The sequence below is a fragment of the Peromyscus californicus genome, unplaced genomic scaffold, assembly GCF_007827085.1.
Source record: "Peromyscus californicus insignis strain IS unplaced genomic scaffold, ASM782708v3 Scaffold_16__1_contigs__length_79575227, whole genome shotgun sequence".
Taxonomy (NCBI): Eukaryota; Metazoa; Chordata; class Mammalia; order Rodentia; family Cricetidae; genus Peromyscus; species Peromyscus californicus.
This window is the reverse complement of record NW_026294458.1, coordinates 34,020,619-34,042,119: the sequence shown is the minus strand read 5'-3', so window position 1 is coordinate 34,042,119 and position 21,501 is coordinate 34,020,619. Positions and strand designations below refer to the sequence as shown.

Below are 21,501 nucleotides of genomic sequence, written 5' to 3'. Positions count from 1 at the left end.
ACAGCCCTACCCCGCCTCGCTCCCGCTGGAAAAGGCCTCTGAAATAAAAGAAGGTTCCACCACCACGCAGTCGCGGGAGGATTCTCGGAAAACCTGCCTTACGTAGACAGCAAGCTCCCGCGGCCTCGTTTTAACGCGGTTGTTCCAAAGGGGAGGGGAGAAGACGTGAGCTCGGGGAGAAGAAAGTGCCACCGCTCCGGTGGGGGGGAGGGGCGAGAGACCCAGAAGGTTCGATTTACGGTTTCCACCCCCCCTGTTCAGTCATCTGGCCAAGGGCTCAGGGGGAGCGCGTGCCTTCCGTGGGGACCAGCACATTCTCTAAGAGCCCAGGGTGTTTTCCCCAGCTCCCAAGCAGCTGCCTCCCCCATTACACCTTGAGCAGAGTCCAGTGACCTGCTCCGGAGGTGACAAAGGCCACCCGCCCCGATAATCCAGCCTCCGAGGCATCCAAAAGTAGGTGTTGTCACTCCAGTGCCTGTAATGCCAATACAGATGCATCTCAGGGAAAAGCTTTAAACCCTGAGCCCAAGCCCCCCCCGGCACCACGGGCGTCTTGCACTGCATGAATTTCTGTCCTAGCATTGAATATTTAAAATTTGCCTCCACTTGGACACAGCCGAGACTGCTGGCGGCTTGAGAGCAGTGCGCGCGCGTGGGGTTACACTCTCGGGTGTTTCTAATTTCGTTTTCATTATTTTCTCCCACTTCATTACCACCCTCCTCCCAGTGCACACGCGCTTGGCCGTATCCTAACTTGTTCGCTCATGTCCATCTCTGCCTTGGAGCTTTTTTGGCAAGAAGGTATGAGGGAGATGGACGGAGGTGAGCGGAAGATGGGAGGGAGGGCGGGGAAGAGGTAGAATCAGCTGGCAGCCCCGAATGTGTTTGTGTACGTAAGGGACGAAGGCGGAGGCTCCCGGGGAGGGGGGCGACAACCGAGAAGCCCCGCACGCGCTCGCAGCGCCAGCCTAGGCGCCCGCAGTGTGTGCGGGTGGCAGCAGCGGGTCCACTGGGACCTTCGAGCTCAGCTGGCTCCGGTCTCCCGCCTCGTCCACGGTAGCTGCAACCGCTGGCCGGGTCCAGGTTCCCGGGCGGTTGCAGGTACCCACGACGCCCATCCCCGGGGGCAGAGAGACCAGGGCCGCACCCAGCTCCGGGAGTTCCCGGTCGCGCGGCCGAGGTTCCCGGGACCCGGGCGGCCACTGATGGGGCGGAAGCACGGGCTGCGGGGAGGAGCTGCCTCGCCCCCGAGCGGGCCGCAGGGCTAGGGAGGCCCCGGAGGCCCGGCCCGGGCTCCGCGCGCTCCCGCTGTGCGCCTTGGCGCGGGCACCCGGAGCCGCCCCCTGCGGGCGGCCACTTCCCGGATGGGGCCGCGCTGTTCTCCTGGACAATCGGGGCTCCTCCCCTCGCCGCGATCTTTCTAGGAGGCCACCTCCGAGGTTCTCAGGCGGCTTCTTCGCCCGTGCTACCCTCGGGCTTCTCTCACTGGAAACCCCGCAGAAGCACAGCCGGAGTGCTTGGCCAGGGACCCCCCCCCCCCCCCCACACACACACACCGCCACCGCAGGAAGCCAATGGGGACGGAAGTTCATTTGTGATAGCCCTGATTCGCGAGCTTCCTAAAAGTTATGTGCTCTGTTTTCAGCCAGACTAGCAACACGGAAAATGTAATTCTGCTTTTTTGTGTTTCAAAATCAATCGTACCGGGTGACTTTCAGAGGAAGCGTGCACCTAGATGAGAGCCATCACCATGCTGCAGGATCGAGCTAAGGCGACTCGGTCCCTTCGTCTCGGCTCACCCACTCTAACGGGAGTGCTATCGTTCAATTATTATTATTTTTTAATTGTTGTGAGCCTGCCGATATAAAAATATTCATACGACAGAGATTGAGAGTGAAATATAAACAGTTCTCTCAAATAAAGCGCTACTTTTCTTGGGTCAGTAATTCCTGGGGTAATAGAGAATTTGAGTTTTTATGAGAACAAAGGAAACTTTGCTCTTTGAAAGAGTTATTATTTAGCAAACAGCTATGGAGAATCTACCTTGTATCACACACACACACCACTCTGTACTGTGAACCATCTGCTTATGGTTCGATATATGGCCATCAGAGCACTCAGTATTTGGAAAGCCTTGATTCATTTTATCCTTCCAGATTCAATAAGAAGTAAATATTGATTTTTTATATAAGATTGAGATGTTGTTGGTTTTATGAGATATGGGAGAGTTGATAATTCACGTTAGTCTGTGTAGCTAATACCACAACAGGGTTTAAGCCAAACAACGTGCCGCAGAGTCCTCAGGCTTACCCACTCATCTCATCTTTGGGCCAAATTTACAAACGTGTACTGAAACCACCTCAGGTGGATGCTATGTAAACCAAAACTCTAGAAGCCTTGATGTAACATTCCCCCATTTTGCTGATCAGAAAACAACCACAACGTGTTATAACCAAAGGCAGACACTTGCACTCTCGTGATATGAAATTAACCAAGGTATCCATTAGAAGAAAATGTATAATAAAATATTACTCAGCCCTTCAAAAAATGGAATCTTACGATTTGCAGCAGCATAGGTGGAACTGAATGCCACTATATGAACTTAGCCAGACACACAGTTGTGGAAACTAAAAAGCTAGTATCTTGGAACGGAGTGAAATAATGTCACCAGAGATAGAAAAGGGCAGATAAGAAGGGCATGGGGAGAAGTGCAAAAATAACCAAAACATAAGTAGGAAGAATTACTTCTGGTTTTCTCTAGCTCAGAAATATAACTCCTGGTTATAAGACTCTATGATGTGATATATTTCAAAATAGCCAGAAGAATGTGAAAGTTCCCAGCTTTCACTCTCTGACATGGTACCATGTGCTGGAAGTATCTGTTGCCTCGATGCATATATGATATCTATGCACTGAATTATCCTATACCCTGAAAGGTGAACAAACATTTGTATCTCAACAAAATTTATAATAATAAGATTATTATTATTATAATAATAGGAGACCCCCAAAAAGGTTGTCTGCCGACACATGATGAGTTGCAGAATGGGGTCTAGAGAGCCTTATGCTTCCTTCCCAATATCCTTCCCACCACATCCAAACCACACTGCCTCGGCCCAGAAGTGAGAGTGTGAATGATTCAGCAATGACAATACATGTACGGCCAGGACTTGATTGTCCTCCCTTTCCCTGCTGAATGCTTGCCTTCTGGATATTTGACTGTTACCAAGTCTCTCTCCCAGAGGGAGAGAGAAACCCAGTAGAACTCAATTATTTCTTTTCTGCTAATGCCAATGAGTAATTCTAACACTAAAAAAGGAGGAGGGAGGAGAATTTGTGGGAGAAATTGCTAGAACTGTTCCTTTAAATAAGACTTCAGATGACCCTGGATTTTAGTTTGGATGGCAGTAATGCCTTCCTCAGCCACAGGAAAGGCTTGGACGTGGAAAATGGATACTGCTCACCAAAATGGCCTTCCAGACTTCCCCTTCCTGTCCATCATGCTAGTGATAATTAAGAAGAAACAGGAGAGATTTGATGAATTATTGTACTTCTGTTTTGGAGGGAGGAAGGGTTACAGCATCAACACCAGAAAGGAGCTGGAGAGGTGAGTCGGTGGTTAAGAGCACGTGTTGGTCTAACAGAAGACCTGGGTTGGGTTCCTAGCACCCACACGGTGGCTCACTACCATCTGTAACTCAAGGTCTAAGAGAGCCAGCATCCTCTTTTGCCCCCTGTGGGCACTGGGCATGCACGTGGTGCACATACATACACGCAGGCAAAGCACTCACACGTAAAATAAAGTAATAACAAGAAATAACTGGATAGGCATCGTCCCCTTTTCGGCCCCAGGCACTGAGCACTAATCATTGGAGAAAGTTAACCTGCTTAAAACATTTCTACTTCTCCTTAGTTTTTCTCTTAACTTTCCCTTGGATATAAAGTCGTTGACAGTCTGTGCAAAAACCAGGAGGAATTCTGCCTTATCTCAACAACTATCATGTCATTTTCTTTCTTAAAAACATTTGCATGGCCAGGCGGTGGTGGTGGTGGTGGTGGTGGTGGTGGTGGTGGTGGTGGTGGTGGTGGTGCATGCCTTTAATCCCACAATTTAGGAGTCAGAGGCAGGCAGATCTCTAAATTCGAGGGCAGCCTGGTCTACAGAGTAAGTTCCCGGACAGCCAGGAGTATACGGTGTAAACCTGTCTCAGAAAAACAAACAACAAACAAATTAAATATATAAATAAAACCGTGTGCTGATTCTGCATCCATCTGCTCTACAGGATAGACTCTACCTCACACGATGAAAGAGAAATTATTCATGCTACAGCTCTCATGGTTCAGCACCCTCTCCCTGAAATTCTGAGGAACACGAAACAAGCTGCAGACATCCTCTGGAGAATGAACACTGCCCTCTGTTCAGTGTTCCCTGCGTGACTCTCCTCTGCCTGGTGTTGGTCAGTGCCTGTTGGGTACACTCAGCCCATGAATTCTTTTCTGAACCTGGCCTACATCCCTAAGAGTGATTTGTTCTCTCTTGGGAGCAGAACACTTCTGTTCATCATACAGCCTCCATTCATAGCTCCGAGTCTGCCATTGCTGCCAGCACCCCCACCCCCACCATCACCACCACCATCATCCTTTTCTTCTTTCTGTTATAATAGTCTTCCCTGGGAACAGAAACATCAATTCTCTTACATTAGGAAAAAGGCTGAACTTATCAGCTGTTGTTTACGACTTCAAATAATGCACTTAGTAAGTTTAAAGCAATAGACCTATTTATATAGACTATAGAAAGTCCATACAAGTTTTGGAAACAGGAAAAGTGTATATTCATTATATTTTTTCATGTTATTCCAAGACTTTAAACTACAGCCATTTTACCTGAAAAGTTTTCTGGAGATCAACAAAAAACATACTGAGAATATTATTTGAAAATAAGACTGAAATATTCTGTAACCATGAAAACATCCTGTTTCCTTATTTTCAAAAGGACACCCTGTAACCCTAGCCCCAAGCACTCTGTCCTCATGCCTGACTCGTAACTTAGTGTGTGTTGAGTTGTTGTAAACACCCGTGGTTCCAGGAACTTCCGGTTCTAGCTCACTCCTAGCCCAGCTTCTGTTTGGTGAGCTCCTACCAGCTTCATTCACTCTGTCCATGATACCCATCTACATGTCTTGGCCCTCCATTCTTTCTGACGCTTTTGATAAATTACAGTGACTTGTACTTTGGGCATCTTACTTAATGAAGTTGTCTACAAATTTTTCCCTACTGGTGACTTTAAAGTTCTCAAGGAATGGAAGTCACTCACAAACCACCAGAACAGATAAGGCTCCAGAATAATTATTCACTTATTCAACGCTAAATAAACAAATAAACAATTTTTTTAAGAATTCCATCTACATTACCTGTGAGGCTGAGCCAGGAACGGCCTCCCAGACTGACATAAGAGTTCTGTTTCAGCCAACATCTTCAATTAAAATTGTCACAGAATTTCTAACTGCCAGAAGTTTAGGAGTAGACAAATGTGTTTCCCCCATCAAGGACCGTGAGAGTGGGCCACAACTAGGCAAAAACAGTGGTTGTAGCATGGATACATCTTACGTGTCAGGTTAGTTCTTAAGTAAAGAATGTGTATAGTCCCACAGAGTATATGTATACTTACATTTATAAGTAAAGTATTTAATAGCACCTCTGGGGGCCTTCTCAGTCACATCAGCAAACTGGTCTCATGTAATAAAAGCTCTCTCTCTCTCTCTCTCTCTCTGTCTCATAGCCTTCAGCATAACAATGCTGCGTGTATCACACATGCTAATTTAGACATACAGCAATGAATGCACTCATGAGTTCAGAGAGAAGCCTGAGAACTGTAAGAAGAGCATTTCTTTACACATCACATTCTCTGCACATCACAAGGGGGAAGAATTGAGAGCCTGAGACTCTGTAGGCCTAAGAAAAGTCTTGTGAAAATTAATGAAGTCTATTTCAGAAGAGAGAGTATTTTCAACAACAAAAGCATTTAGGGAACTCCTGACTCAAGAATGTATTTCTTAGATTACAGATTGAAAAATAAGGGTTATCAAAAAATAATAATAACAACCTAGATAGGAAGCCATCAAAGAGAACATTTAAAAATTGTGATAAGGATGCTGAAGTGTAGCTCTCCACAGTAGAGAGCTGCAGGCAGTGGGGGTGGGGGAGGTCTCACTTTCTTTCAGGGGCTGGCTACTGGAAGTATTGAGAGTTTGACCATGTTCCAGCGACTACATGGACATTACAAATTGGTCTTCTTTATTTAATCTTTTTTTTGGGGAGGAGACCACAAGGGCAGAGGGACAGACCTGGGAGGACTGGGAAGTAAGAGTGATCGGGGTACATTATGTGAAATTCCCAAATAATCAATTTAAAAAAAGAAAAAGAAGGGTTATAAAATTCTCATTCTTTTAGAATCAGAGTTTGGGATTATTTTTTTTTTAATGAGTTCAATGTTTCTCTCTCAAACCATGTCTCAGTTTGCAACGCAATAAAAAAAAATGGCAATCATTTGAGTAGTTCAGGCCTTTGAATAAGCTGATTCTCTTTGGCGTTGCATCAGCTTCAACTAGAAGACGTAACACAATACTTTGGAGCTATCTGAAGCTAGATGTTCAGATTCAAACCCCGATTTGCCCGTGTGCCAGCTTCACGACTGGCCATTGCTTCTTTCCTGATTTGGCTAACTGCTCTGGGGGTGGGGGTGGGGTACCCTTCTATTGCTCTACCACTGGGGAGGTGCCTTTCACTGAGCTTGAAACTGTACGGGCCTCTTAAATATGTTTCTGATGGAGGTGACACAATTTTCAAGTGAGATAAATATCCCTTGAAATATAATAAATACCTAAGTGGATGCTTAGACTTTTCTGAATTAGACACCAAGAAATCATTTCCTCGTCTGTCTCTGTAGCTTGTCCTGCCAGTGCCCGTGATCAGTCAGATGAGTTCCAATCCTGCTCTGGCTGCCAGTTCCCCTCTGCTCCTAAAGAATGAAGGGCAGCAGCAAACAGGATTGCCAGCTACGCTGCTGGTTTTCCTCTTCCCACGGCTACGCACTCACCTTCACTAATTTATTTTTCTAGATTCATGCGCAACATTTATGAGAGCCTTTCTGAGAAAAGTGGGGCGATGTGGGCCAAAGGCTACGAAGATCCAGTTACATAGGATGGTCAGATCCAGAGACATAAATTGCAACCAAAGCTAATCATTTAATCAATGATAATATATTATAAAAGGAGAGTAGATGGTAGACCCTTTTAGGGCACGCCCACTGTCTTATCTGTGTGCTCTGATTAGTCTATCCATTGACTCTGCTGATGTCATCATTTCACTGTATATATCTAGCATCATAGCTACATACCTAAAATATGTGCCATAAAAAAAAAATTGGCCATGTGGTTGTGGCGCACGCCTTTAATCCCAGCATTCGGGAGGCAGAGGCAGGTGAAGCTCTGAGTTTGAGGCCAGCCTGGTCTACAGAGTGAGTCCAGAACAGCCAGGACTACACAGAGAAACCCTATCTTGGAAAAAAAAAGTAAGTAAAATTGTAAGTTCTATAGCCATTTATCCAAATATTTACAAGTTTATACACAAGGCAGGTAAGGCAACTGAGAAACAAAATGGTTTCTTTTCTTACATCTTCACATCTGGTTACGGAACCATTTTTTTTTTCCTAAACAAAGATGCCATGAGCCCTTAATTCTCACTTGTGCCACAAAAACTGGGAGAGAGATGAAAACATATTTATGCATAGACATAGATATGAATCAGTCAACAGTGTGCCTCATGACTCAAAACAACACCCATTTCTTCCACATAAGTTCTCTTAAATAAGACTTGTCTGTGTCATTTCTCACTTCTACCTTCCCAAGTAAGTTGATTAGTGACTAAGATGGTACGCTTTCGTCATACATACCCTCTTTTATCCCATCTAACTATTGCAGCAAACAGAGGGAAAATACTGTAAAATAAAAAGTTTTTTTTTTTTTTAAGAGACAGGGTTTCTCTGTGTAGTTTTGCTCCTTTCCTGGAACTCACTTTGTAGACCAGGCTGACCTCGAACTCACAGAGATCTGCCTGCCTCTGCCTCCCAAGTGCTGGGATTAAAGGCGTGTGTGCGCTGCTGCTGCTGCTGCTGCTGCTGCCGCTGCCGCTGCCGCTGCCGCTGCCGCTGCCGCTGCCGCTGCCGCTGCCGCTGCCGCTGCCGCTGCCGCTGCCGCCGCCGCCGCCGCCGCCCGGCTAAAAAGTATTTCTAAAACTAAGTTTTTGTTGGCATTGCAGCTAAATGATTACATAAAATTTGTACTTAAAATTAAGTTCTATACTTATTTGTAAAACCTATGAAGTCTCCAGGCAGTGGTGGCGCACGCCTTTCTAAGTACTCGGGAGGCAGAGTCAGGTGGATCTCTGTGAGTTCGAGATCAGCCTCATCTACAGAGCTAGTTCCAGGACAGCTAGGGCTGTTACACAGAGAAACCCTGTCTCGAATGCCCCTCCCCCCCAAAAAAAAACCTATGAAGTCAATGCCCATGTGATCATGCCTTTAATCTCAGCACTTGGGAGGCAGAGGGAGAGGCAGGCAGATCTTTGTGAGTTCTAGGCTGGCCTGTCTACATAGTGAGTTTCAGGACAGCCAAGGCTATGTAGAGAGACCCTGACTCAAAAAAAGAAAAAAGAAAGGGAGAAAGAAAGAAAGAAAGAAAGAAAGAAAGAAAGAAAGAAAGAAAGAAAAGAAAGGAAGGAAGGGAGAGAGAGAGAGATAAAGAAAGAAAGAAAGAAAGAAAGAAAGAAAGAAAGAAAGAAAGAAAGAAAGAAAGAAAGAAAGAAAGAAAGAAAGAAAGAAAGAAAGAAAGAAAGAAAGAAAGAAAAAGAAAGAACCTATGACATCATAATTATCCTGAGCAAGTTACTGAATTGAGTACCTTTTTCAGAGGTAAAGGAACAGGCTGGAGGTGATTCTGGATCCCTCTGCCATGTGGAGGATAAGGCTGGCAGCTCTCACCTCTGCAAATGAGAATGATGTTCTCTGGAGGTTTCCTGAAAAGGCTGACCGGTGAGTAAGGTTCAGTTACAGGGTTGCAGAGGTGCGCGGGGGTTCATAATTACGAGTGTCTGAGTGGGCATGGGAGAGATTCCTCGGTGCCTAATGTTCGAGAACACTAGAATACACCCCCTGGAATTATTGATGCCTCTTCAGTTTTATGATTGTATTTCCCTGATTAACTTGGTAAATTAAACTGTTCTTAAGTGGACAGAATAAAAGATGGGTACATGTCTACATGAGGGTATTACAGATGACAAAAGAAGACGTTTCGTGATACACTGTGCCCATTAGAGGCTTTCACGGGGTACTTCAGGAGAAGCCGCACAGGAGAAAGGGGCTGGTGGGCAGGCAATCCCTCACAGCATCACCGCGATGCCAGCTCACTCGTAACTTCCTTTTCCTTCCACTCTGCACTGAAGAAGAGAGGGCCTAATCTCTCGCCTTTTCATTGTTCCCTCCTCCCCGCTGTCAGGAAGAAGAAACAAGTTTGTGGGCAAGAGTTCTGTGTGGAGCTCTCCTGCTGAACTCAGCCGGGTGGCCAGAGACTGGAAAAATGGGGAGGGCTTGATGAGTGACTGGCTTAGAACACTGTGTCCCTTGCCTCAGCTCAATGGCTCCAAACTTTAACCACAGGTGTGCAAATCTGATTGTAAATCATAAATTTTGGAACATATCCCTCTGAAGAATATGCAAACTTTGAGTTTCACTTATTCTCCGTTGAAGTTCCTGTTCAGAATGCTGATTAATCGGATACTCTGTTTTTTGCCGACTTTCCCTGGAGAATATGAATTAATAGACAATAAATTTAATACTGCTAATTTTTTTTAACAATTAAATATTAGTAGATGACAGCTGCCTTCTGTTCTAATCGTGGATTCCTTTAACACCCACGATCCGAGAGGCCCTGTTGTAGGGTCTACAGTACCACAGTGAATAAAACTGACCAGCAGCCTAGAAGTGGTCTGCAGTGAGCCAGGTGGTCACAAGTGCCGTGGACAAAAATAACACAGAGAAAGGCAACCGGGTGGAGCTTATGGTTTGTTAAAGAAGGCTCCCTAAGTGGGTAACCTTTAACCAATGGCCTGAAGGAGAGGGAAGGAGCCAGCTGTGGACTTCACGGAGCAGGAACAGATCCGGCGAGATAGACAGCTTGTGAGGATAGTGTGTGCCTAATAAACACAGAAAGAGCAGGGAGACCAGGTGGCTGAGAAACGCAGGAGTAGGAGAGCAGCTGAAGATGGGGTCAGAGGTGCTGGGTGGACAGCAAGGCAGGCAGGCGCCTTGCACCTGGAGGCCACTGAGGGAGCTTGACCTTTGGTCGGAGCGAGGTAGAAGAGTTACAAGCGGACGTGGCTGAGCCGGCTTGGGTTTTATCACTATCGCTCTACGTGCTGTGTTAGACAAAAAGGGGAGAGGGACAGGGCGGATGCAGAGACAGGACACACTGCAGTGATCAAGGTGAGGGGTGATGCGCATATGGCAGCGGTGTGGGGGAGAAGTGACCCGTGAGTCCTGAGAGCAGAGCAAACAGCATTTGCTGGTCGCTTGGATGTGGCGACTGAAAGAATGAGCGGAGTTTAAACAGAGGCAAATTGAGTCACTAAGGTTCGGGATCTGAGCAACCACAAGATCAGCGTTGCCACCATCCGAGCTGGGGAAGATGGCCTGCAGGGGAAAGTCAGCATTTTAAGTTCAAAACACCCTGATAGATCAAGTAAAAATACAGAATAGGCAATTGGAAACATGAGTCTAGTGTTCTGGGGAAAGTCTAAATTTGAGTTATATATTTGAGGACTCATCTAAAGCCCTGGGAATGAATACAAAGTTGCTATCAAGGTGCATAGCAGCCGAGTGGTAGTGGTGCATGCTTTTAATCCCAGCACTTGGGAGGCAGATGGATCTCTATGAGTTCAAGGCCAACCTGGTCTACAGAGTGAGTTCCAGGACAGCTAGGGCTACATAGAGAAACCCTGTCTCAAAAAAACAAGAAAAAAAAAGCATAGCAGTCAATGTAATAATGGTCCTCACCAATCAAGGTGTGGGGGTACAATTCTGAAAGGTTAGGTGTTAAATCCCTTTCTAGAAATGGGATCATAGGAAGGTCTGAGGGACCCAGAATGAGTCTAGAATGTAGCAGGCCATGAAAGGCACAGGGCGGGAAAGTGAAGAGTGTCTCAGAACCTAGGGAGAGGCATTTTGATGTTTCATGGAGCAGTACAGCACACCAGCATGCAGCAGTTGGAAACTGACCTCACAGGAAGGTGGAGAGGAAGACAGACAAGGACATCAGGTAGAACACAGTTTTGGAATAAGGCCATCCATTCACAGGGTCCCAACATACAGAAATAATAAGTGTTTGGGAAAATGGAAATACTCATTGCTCTGATTTGGTCTTGTACACTGTGTACCAGGTCCTGAATTGTCGTAGTAAAATCCATACACATGAACAAATGGTATGTGCCAACTAAAATTTAAAAATAATGCTGGAGGAAATTATGTCAAAACATGGGGAGCGAGAGGGGACTGAAACTAGAATAAGATGAGATCAGAGGACTACACATGGGCAGATCAGGATTTGAGGCTGTGGAGAAGGGGGTGTCAGTAGTGGAGAACAGTAAGGAGGCGGCAACGAAGCAGATGAAGCGCTAGGACAGTGCGGTACCCTCGAAGCACCGGGACTGTGGGGCCCAGGTTGCAGTTTGTCCATCTACTTTCATCACTGACAAAAGAGCCAACATAGCATCTTCAGAAAGCAACAGATTGGTTTGGGGCTCTCAGCTTCAGGAGTTTGAGTCCACTGTGGTGGAAAAGGACTGAAAGGAGATTAAGTCACACCATGGTGGCCAGAAGTAGAGGGGATGCCCATGGTAGAAGGCTCCCTCTCTGTGGGGTGGTACCACCCACACAAAGATGTGATTTCCCCTCTAGTGAACCCTGTGTGAAAACATCCTCAGACATACACACACACAAGCAAACTATACTCACCTAGGCACTTCTCTATCTAACCAAGTTGTCAATCAAGGTTAATTATTGAGCGCCGAATGTGCCGGGACCAACCTGGAATCCCGGCATATCTGATTGATGAGCACTGGCCGTCGGAACTGGTGTCACAGAAGTCACTGAGTACTGAGCAGTTTCAGTACAACTGCAACTGAGACCGCCGCAGCATGAAAGCCTGAGAAAGCGGGAAAGAGGAAAAGAGTGGTTGATGACTGTAAATCTATGCAAATATCTGAAGTAGTTTTGCTGTTTAAAAACCAAGGCAGGAAAGTGATGGGGAGTGGGTGGCTGGAAGGAAAGGCATGTGAAAACCGGGTTAGGTTAGGTGGGGAAGAGTACCGTCGTTTTTACAGAGTGGGGATGACCAAAGGAAAGAAAGAAAGTAAGGCTGAGGGAGCAGAGAGACCTCAGTGACAAAGGCTGCATTTTGATTGGTTTATTGCAGAGCCGCCTCCTGCCTCATCCTTCATTAAATTAAAAAATGTTTTGAATGAATTTCATCCCTGTGATGGAATTCTCTACATGTGTTAACATTGTATGTTAAAACATTTTCTTTATTCATATACCTATTTCATCTATTTATTCTACTTCCCGGGGGTCCCGAAACATATCACAGACACCTTTGCCATGCCCCAGGAATTGTCAAGCGGGAGGGGAAAGGGTGGGTTAGTGTGGAAGCTGAGAGTGGTCCTAGATGGAGGGCCTGGCTGCTCATCCAGGATCGGGAGGACAGAGGACCGGGACATGGGTGATAGGTGAGTAAGCAGACTTGGGGATGGGAGCTGTGTTGGGGTGTAAAGTGGCGGGGGGTTTCCACTACTTGGTTTTATTTTCTCAGTTGTAAACTCAGTCATTAGCCAAGGAGGAGGCTCAAAGAGAGTGTTTGCAGCAGCCACCTGACAATGTGGGAGAGTGAATGGGCTTAGGAGGGTCCCACACCCCCGAAGCACTTGAGAATACCTGGAGAGCTGCTGAGTTTCTCCAGCATTATTAGGCTGCCTCACTGTAAGAACAGAGCAGGAGAACAGGATTCAAGACTCTCAAATGGAACCTGAGAAGTCGGGATGGCAAAGAAGAGGTACAGGGCACTAGCGGTGTGTGCAAAAATGACCAGGCAATCTAAGATGAGTCAAGACAGAAGTGAGGATAGGAAGGGACACAATGTGGTTCTTGGTAGGTCCAAAATAGCCAGAGTTAAAGTGCAGATCTGACTTAGAAAGACAGCAAGTGATGGTGTGAGAATCCGATGCTTGAAACCGAGGTAACAGGGAGATGTGCGCTTAACTATTCATAAGAACGCCTACATGGAGCATGTGAATATTGTATTTGCTGTGCACAAATCAAATGGCACTCTACATTTCACATGCCCTCCAAAGGTGGTCACGGGTAAGAATTTTATATACATCACATGTATGTACACACTCAGGGAGCTCTAGTGTTGGCCTATTTAGTTTATACATAAATGGAATCATGTTAAGCATATGCCTTGACCTTGGTTTTTGTTTTGTTTTGTTTTGTTTTGTTAATTCTGGAGGATTTTTTTTTATCATGGTTTATGTAGATCTATTTCACTTATAATGGATTTCTTTTTTCTTTTCTTCTTTTTTTAAACATACCTTCCAACTTCTACTTGAACTGTCTCAGGAATATTCTAGATGTGTTTACAATGGTGGTTGTAACAAGAAACTAAAGGAGTTTAGGGTCTGGGTCGCTCACCTTTACAGACCTCATCTAGTGCCTCTGGGTGGGTGAACAGCCGGTTTGTGTGGCTTTAGTCTTTGTAAAGGTTACAAGGGAAAGAAAGATACTTCAAATGTGAAGATCAAGACTCCTTCCAGATCTCCTCCACAGCCCTTCTCAGTATTGAATGTTGTTGAAGAGGTTATGAGTACCCAGAAATAAACACTGACTTCTAACTAAGTTCTTCTGAAAAAACACGTTTTTGAAGCTAATTTTTCTTCAAATGGGCTTCATAGTTGAATAACCTTTGAGACCAACAGAACATGGATCTGCCTCTCCAGGTTTAAGAACTGTCTCTTAGTAGTCTACACCCTCCAGGGTGTCTAGGTTGCAACTCACTGCCAACTGACAACCCCAAATGTCTATCGCTGAACCTTACAGCAAAGATCTCCTCCCTTCCTTACCCTTCTCCACCTCCCCTGCCCAAAAACTAAGTCTACCACGGCCAGGGAACTTGCAGTTTCTAGCGTGCGTGCGTGCTCTGAAACTTTACAGTCAAATTTTGGCTGTGGCAATTCTGTATACCAATTAGTATAAAGCTACTGAATCTTAAGCTGATTTTTAAATGATCATAAAAGTACACCAGTCACTTTAATTGTTTTCCAATTGTTTAATTTGAGATATTTGTTTTCTATAAAATTTTTTTGCCTTTATCTGAGAATTAAACCAGAGAATCATTAACTCAAAGTTTCAGATATAGGAGGTAATTTAGAGATCGCTTAATCCCACAGTTTGATTTTATTGCTTTGTAAGATGAGGCATGAAATGGAGAAGGATAAGCACTTGTTATGGAAGGGGCAGTCCAATGTTAAGTGTTAGGTGAAGAGATCAAGTGAGGCAGGTCTCAGATCTGGAATAGGAGGCAGCTGACCACAGAGTGTTGTAAATATTAACACAGTTTGTCTCACTAACAGACACTAATGACTGTAATAAATTAAGGACAGTTTAGTTAAGCAATAAACAATTACAGTTGACACAGGGTATAAACTTGATGCCCTAATTAATGTACCGACCAAGAGGTCTTTGTAGGCTAAGAATGCTGGTCCTAATTTACCCATAAAATATAGATATGCAGCTTCATATGTAGGAGGACTGAAGCATATTTAATATACAAGTAATAGGTGCACAGAATAAGGCATTAAAAGATAGAGATTCAGAGCCAGGCAGTGGCAGTGCACACCTTTAATCCCAGCACTGGGAAGGCAGAGGCAGGTGGATCTCTGGGTTCAAGACCAGACTGGAGCTAGTTCCAGAACATCCAGGGCTACACCGAGAAAATCCTGTCTTAAAAAACAAACAATCAAACAGAGATTCAGACTAGTGTCACATTTTGTCACAGTCTCTTTAAGAGTGACGATACTCATAGCATCAAGAAGATTAACAAGATTCCATCTAAAGGTTTTCCAAGCTGCCTGTATTTAAAAACTGCAGTCGACTGGCAGTTATGCCAGGCAGATGTGTTCCAGTTTGTAAGGAGACACAAGTACAGAGTAGGAAGACTGATCTCGGGCAAGCGTATCCCAGCAAGCCTCGTGGATCCCGACCCGCTTCCTCCTGCCATGCGTTCGCCATGGGAGACTCTATATTTATTCTGATAAGACTGCCATTGCTTAAAACCCTTTCTGAAATGCTCTCCTGAGACTGCCTTGATGCTGTTATGGGACACAGGAGAACAACAGCCTCCTTACGGCTAAAGAAATTACAGAAGTACATATAGATCTTTTAAAAAAGAACAGTGGAGGGTGGGGATAGTGCATGCCTTGAATTCCAGCCCTCGGGAGGCAGAGGCAGGTGGATCTCTGTGAGTTTGAGGTCAGCCTGGTCTACAGAGTGAGTTCCAGGACAGTCAGAGCTACACTGTCACACACACACACACACACACACACACACACACACACACACACACACAAAGTGGAGTTTTAGCTCCAGGGTAGAATATTTGCCTAGCATGTGCAGACCCTGGAACTGATTGATGCCCATCACAACAAAACAAACAGGAAACCAGAAAAACTGCCCATTTATCAAGCAGCTAAGCACCCCGCCGAGACAAAGTTCTACATATCTAAAAGAAGCAGTTGCATAAGAAGACAAATGTCAGTTTAAAGTTTCTACAGAGTTATTATAAGACTCATCAAAAGCATTTTTAAGCACATCTATGCATATGGAATTCTCCCGGAAGATGGGAACTCTTTTAATATGAAAAAATGAAATTTGTACTGTTCAGCTATTTGACAAGTCATATGCTGGCCAATGATTTCAGGAAGTAATTTCTGTGTGGGAATTATACCTGCTAAAGCATTCTATGTGCATTGGTTCGTTTATCTTTACAACAACCTAAAGATATTGCAAAGATAGAGAGCATTACCATCTTAAGTCTGCTTACTTAAAAAATTCAGGCTCAAAAACTTAAGGTACTAGGTCCATGTTGATATAATGATTAAATGAGTTTGATCTGAAACCAAATCCTTCCTGTTTCTCAATCTGACCTCCTTCAAAATTAAATCAAATATTTCTAAAGTGTGTTATTAAGAATCTCGATCTAAGCTGTGGTGCACGCCTTTAAACCCAGCACTCGGGAGGCAGAGCCAGGTGGATCTCTGTGAGTTTGAGGCCAGCCTGGGCTACAGAGTGTGTTCCAGGAAAGGTGCCTGAGCTACACAGAGAAACCCTGTCTCGAAAAACCGAAAAAAGAATCTCGATCCCAGCATGGTCTTTATAATGTTTTTTAAAATCTGTATGCACATTGTTGTTGTTTTAAATTATTCTCTTCTAACATTAAAGACTAAAAAAAGTTTGTAGAGTGATATATAACCTAATTTTTCTCTTTGCTTTGGGGTAGACCTAGTGACTCACTGGTAGAGATGAATCTCTGGCTACAGTGATGAAGGCTACATCTTCCCCCTGCTCTGTTTTAGACTGTCCGTTCTGGTGGATAACAGTTGCTGGGTTGTGAGAATACTTAGGCTACCCTATGGAGAGCTGTACATAACAAGGACCTCACGGCTCCTGCCCATAGCCTTGACAGTACGCTTGCATGGAAGCTCTGCTTCTAGGCCCAGTCAAGGCTTTGACCTTCTGAAGAAAGACTCTGATCTGGAATCTCAATGCTAAAGCACTCTCAGGTTTAGTTCTCAGAAACTGTGGAGAAAACTGTTGGAAGTTTTAAGGCCCTACATTTTGAGTGCTTTTTTTTTCTTTTAATTTAGCCACAAATAACTAAGAAGGCTCTCCAACAAAGTGTCCTGTGACCAACAAAGTTTGTGGGAATTTGTCCAGTCCACTCTCTTCTCCATGAATTTTACATCCACAAATTTCACCAATTACAAATGGGAAATGTTTCTTTACCTTTTGTATTCAATATGTACATTTTTCTTGCTACTATTCCCTAGGCAGTTCAATACAATAAAGCTTTCCATGTGATGCTAGAGACTACTTAAAATATAGAAGATATGTGCAGATGCTATGAAAATACTACATTATAATAAGGGGCTTGAGCATCTGGGGGTTATGGTATCCACAGTGATCCTGAGCTCGATTTCCCATAGGCAACAACAGATGAGTGTGTCCTATAGCCATCTTAGGGGGCTATACCTCTTATTAGTGTGCATTATGCTCTAAATTGGCCATGTCTCCCCATGGGTTCATGTGTTTGAACACTTGGTCTCCAGTGGTCACAATGTATGGGGAGGTTGTGGAACCTTCTAGGGGTCAGGAGGTCATACCTAGGTAAGGCAAGGGTCACTGGGTGGGGTCCTTGAAGGTGATAAATGCTTCTGGGTCCAGCCCAAGCTCCTACTGCTGCTAGAACTTGACTGGACTGCAAGCTCTCACTATGTGGATGAGCCATCCCAGCGGTAACAGCTTTCCCACTAGGGTGGACTCTACTCTCCATAACGTAAAGCCAAAATAAACCTTTCCTTCCTGGTGGCTACTGCGAGGTATTCTGTCACAGCAAAGAGAAAAGCTAATTAATACGGGAAGGCTCTTGAGACGCCCTGAAGCACAGAAACTAAGGTTTCCTGTTTGTAATATAATTCTAAATTCACTTTAGGAAATATCATCTGCATCACGTGGAAGTGGGCTGGGATACTTTGAACTGTAACCATGTAAATCCCTAGCAGTTTTAGCTAGTTGCATGCTCTTTTGGAAAAATGAGCATATAGAAAAAATACCAAGAACTACACCTCAGGTGGGTCTGCTGGACAAGCCTGTCATCCCAGCACCTGGGAGGTGAGGCAGAAGGATCAGGAGTTCAAGTTTATCCCCAGCTAAATAATAAGTTTGAGACCAGCGGGACACCTGAGACTCAGTAGCCAAGAAAACAAACCAAAAGAACACTGCAAATCCAGTAGGTGTAGATGTTTGGGTCTCTATTACATGGAACACAAAGTATTTGGAAACGTTAAAAGTTTTAATGTCATAGGCAAATGGAATCAACCTTTTTGTTCATTAATAGATTAATACCTATACATACATGCCTATGTATCTATATATCATATGTGTGTATACAGTATACATATGTATACTGACTACTACTCAGCTCTAAACAAAAAGGAAGTTGAAAATTGTGCAGGAAGGCAGGCATGATGGTGCATGCCAGTTATCCCAGTCCTCAGGATGCAAAGGTAGTTAGATTTCTACGAGTTCAAGGGCAGTCTGGTCTACATAATGGACTTCCAGACCAGCCAGGGCTACTCAGTTAAGACTGACTCAAAAGAAAAAAAAAAGATGTAGGAAAATATACAGACTTTGAATGTATAATATTAATTGAGGGACTTTGAATGTATAATATTAATTGAGGCACAATGTCAGAAATAAACCATATGTTCATTGTCATATGCAGAATCATGCATATATATATATAAACAAATGTGTGGAGTGGTAAAATACAACATGAAGGAAAAACAAGAAGAGCTAAGTATAAAGGGATGTGGAAGGACTCCATGCAGATAACGGGCATGAGTTATGAAGGAGGATATAAAGTTAATTGCTTTTCTAGTTCTGATCCTGTCATGGATTTTTGTTTTTCTTTTTGGTTTTGGTTTTGGTTTTTGGAGGTGGGTAAGGACATAAAATAGATACTGAAAGTATAGGATTTAACGTGAAAGGCTGGAGAGATGGCTCAGTGTTTAAGAGCACATACTGCTCTTCCCAAGTCAGATTCTCTCAGCACTCAAGTCAGGTGACTTACAAGTTCCTGGAACTCTGTAACCAGGGGACTCTGACAACCCTGGCCCCTCTGGACACATGCACTTGTGTGCACATCACTAAAAAAAATGAAAGAAAATGTAAATGTAAAGTTCCATATCTTCCATTCTGAAAGCCAATTCTAACTGTGTGGAAGTTCACTGAGCTCTATAGACTTTGGGTCTGGTTAATTGTGGTGTGTGATGCTTTTATTTATTTGTAATTTTTTAAAATAAGGTTTATAACATTTTTAAACTATACTAATGTCATAAAAGGCATTCAGACAAAATATTGGGAAAACTGTAATAGGTTAAAGGAGATGAAAAAAGTGAAAACAATATAATCTTTGAATCTTTATTGACTTTTGAATCAGGGAAAAAGTTCTGTAAAGGACAGTAATTAGACAATTTGAGGGAATTTGAAGTGTGGAGTTAATATAGATAATATTATTGTATTATTGTCAAATTAGCAGGGTATGTAAATTATACCATGATTATGTAAGAAATGTTCTTTTTCTTGGGTAATTTAATGCTAAAATTTATAAGGCTGAAGTGTCAGAGTATGTATAGCTCTGAAATGATTCAGAAAAGGTATGTGTGTGTCTGTGCATGTGCATCTGTGGTTTGTGTCTATGTGTTCATGTATCTCTCTTTGTGTGTCTATGTGTATGTATATGTCTCTGTGTGTGGGCTATGTCTGTGTGTGTACACTTATCTCTTTCTACTATACTGTATGTTTCCTGAGAGCATGAATAATCCCTCCTTCATTTTGATCCAAAATATACCCTTATAATATTTTTTCAAAGTAATTCATGTTTTCTTTTTCTTTCTGAATTTCCTTTTTCTCTTTTGTTTTCTTTCTTCCGTTGTTTCTTTTTTTAGTAACTTTATGTGTGTGGCTCTTCTCACATTCAGTAAGTGCCAATGTCTTCATGCTATCAGCTAGACACCCCTACCCACATATCACATGATGGCTGCTTGTCCCCACTTTGAGCTTTTCCCTAGAGTCAGAAAGTGCTAGGTATCATCATGTAAGAGATGGTGTACTGTGCTGAAAAGTCGTCTTCACAAATTCACGTCCACCTAAACACTCAGAATGCAGTCTTACTGGGAAATGGGATGTCTGTGGATTGCAATTAGTTATGATCAAATGAGGTCACACTGGGTTAGAGCGTATCCTTACCAACAGATAAAACAGACACTTGGGCACAGAGGGCAGAGACTGCAGCAAGCATCTGCAAGACAAAGAACACCCATGGTCCCTGGCAACCAGCAGGAGCAAGGGAAAAAAAAAAGCAGATGGTCCTTCCCCAGATCCTCAAGGAGATAGCTGGCCTGCTGACATCTTGACTTCACACTCCAGCCTTCAGGATTGAGACAATGATTTTCTGTTGGTCCAGCCACTCCATTTATGGGAATGGCTATCTGGCAGCCTAGGAAACAAATTCAATATAGATATTTATAAGGTTGTACCAATTTGCTAGGCAGACCCTTTCCAGATCAACCTCCACTCTAGGCCTGTAAATCTACCCCAGACTCTGGCCCTGTGAGTCAACTGCAGAGCGACAGTGCAAAGATCCCTGATAACAGATTCCCTGCCCACTAAGCTTCTGAACAGGGCCTGACAATTTATTTGTCATCCTTCCAGAATATTTGCATTTTAATAAGATCCTTAGTCATTCAACGCTCATACCAACAACATCCATTTGCTCTTGTGGTTTACCAAGTGCCCACTGAATGCCAGGCACTGCAGCAGGTCAGCCAGAGCACTATTTTAAGATTCACAAGCAGCTCTTCCCCCTCCTCCTCCCCCAAAGCTTCAGATCACACCCTGCAGATCTCCACCTACTCAGTCCGTGAGCTCAAAGAGCGTAGTGGATGCTCTGCCCCCCCCCCCGGGGGGGGCGGGGACGGACGACGACACAATAACGTGTATGTCTTTCATTGAACAAAAGGGTGTTCTGGAAAAGGCAAGCCCTGTGAGAACATGGTTTGGGGAGGAATAAGCAAGGAGTGAAGAGGAAGATAAGTAACCAGTCATATAACCCCTTCTGCAGCCTCCCGCTAAGTCATCAGTGGAAAATTCCACAAGTCTGCTCCCTCCCAGCTGTGTTCCTAGAGCCTCACCTCTGGATCTTCGACTTTAGGTCCACTCCCCTCTGTGTGTGCTGCAACGGCGTGCAAATTCTTTACCATTTTGTTCATGGGTCTTCTCCAGTCACCCTGTATTCTCTCTGGATTTTTGCATCTGGTTCCATCGGTCTCAGTTACCTTACCACTCAGCATATGCCGATGTCTCCCAGTGTTTCCACTCTGAACCAGAACTCCCTCCTAAGCGGCACACCATTAAACCTGACTGCCGAAGAGATAGCTCCCCGCGGATGGTCCACCAATACCTCAAATTCACTGCCTTGAAAACCAAACCCACTGGCTTCACCACCAAATATGCTTCGCTATCACCATTTATCATGTTATTTATATAAGAAACTGGGTGTA

At 44.2% G+C, this 21,501-nt stretch overlaps 1 long non-coding RNA gene across 2 annotated transcripts; it reads left to right on the top strand.

Moving 5' to 3' along the window:
- Window positions 1–99: 99 nt before the first annotated feature.
- LOC128112093 (uncharacterized) lies at window positions 100–9,888 on the top strand. 2 transcript variants are annotated; one of them, XR_008218843.1, is made up of 5 exons: window positions 100–453; window positions 728–822; window positions 4,284–4,457; window positions 8,967–9,088; window positions 9,552–9,888. It is a non-coding gene; the product is annotated as an uncharacterized LOC128112093 (long non-coding RNA). The 2 variants fall into 2 exon arrangements; XR_008218842.1 differs by lacking the exon at window positions 100–453 and having other exon boundaries at window positions 460–822.
- Window positions 9,889–21,501: the final 11,613 nt, after the last annotated feature.